Here is a 423-nt window from a genome sequence, read left to right as displayed (position 1 = left end):
AGCAGCGAACGCGCCGTGAGTCATCCTTGGGAGCGGCCGCGACTTGTCTCGGCGGGTGCGACGACCCCAACTGGGCGAAGGCCACCGGCCGGGGAGTGTGGGAACCGCGGGCTGGCGCTGCACTGCCGTGTGTGCGGCTCTTGGAACCTCGCTTCCGGGGCGGACCGCCCTGGCCCCACCCGCTTAAGACCCCGCCCCGTTAACAGGCCCGGCCCTCAATCAGGCCCCGCCCCTCACGCCCCGCCCCGTTGGCGCGGGCGGGCGGCGTCGCCTTTAAGAGCTCCCCGGTGTTTTGGGGGCCGCGGGCCGGGCGCGCTGACCTGGTGCGCATGTCCCGGGCGGTGACGCCGGCGCCGGGCTCCATGTGTGCGGCCGAGGGGCGCATTATCTGGCAGGTTGGGGCGCGCGGCCCCTCACGCCCCG

The sequence above is a fragment of the Condylura cristata genome, unplaced genomic scaffold (assembly GCF_000260355.1).
Source record: "Condylura cristata isolate star-nosed mole 26May11 unplaced genomic scaffold, ConCri1.0 scaffold00024, whole genome shotgun sequence".
NCBI classification, from domain to species: domain Eukaryota; kingdom Metazoa; phylum Chordata; class Mammalia; order Eulipotyphla; family Talpidae; genus Condylura; species Condylura cristata.
Note: the sequence above shows the minus strand (reverse complement) of the source record.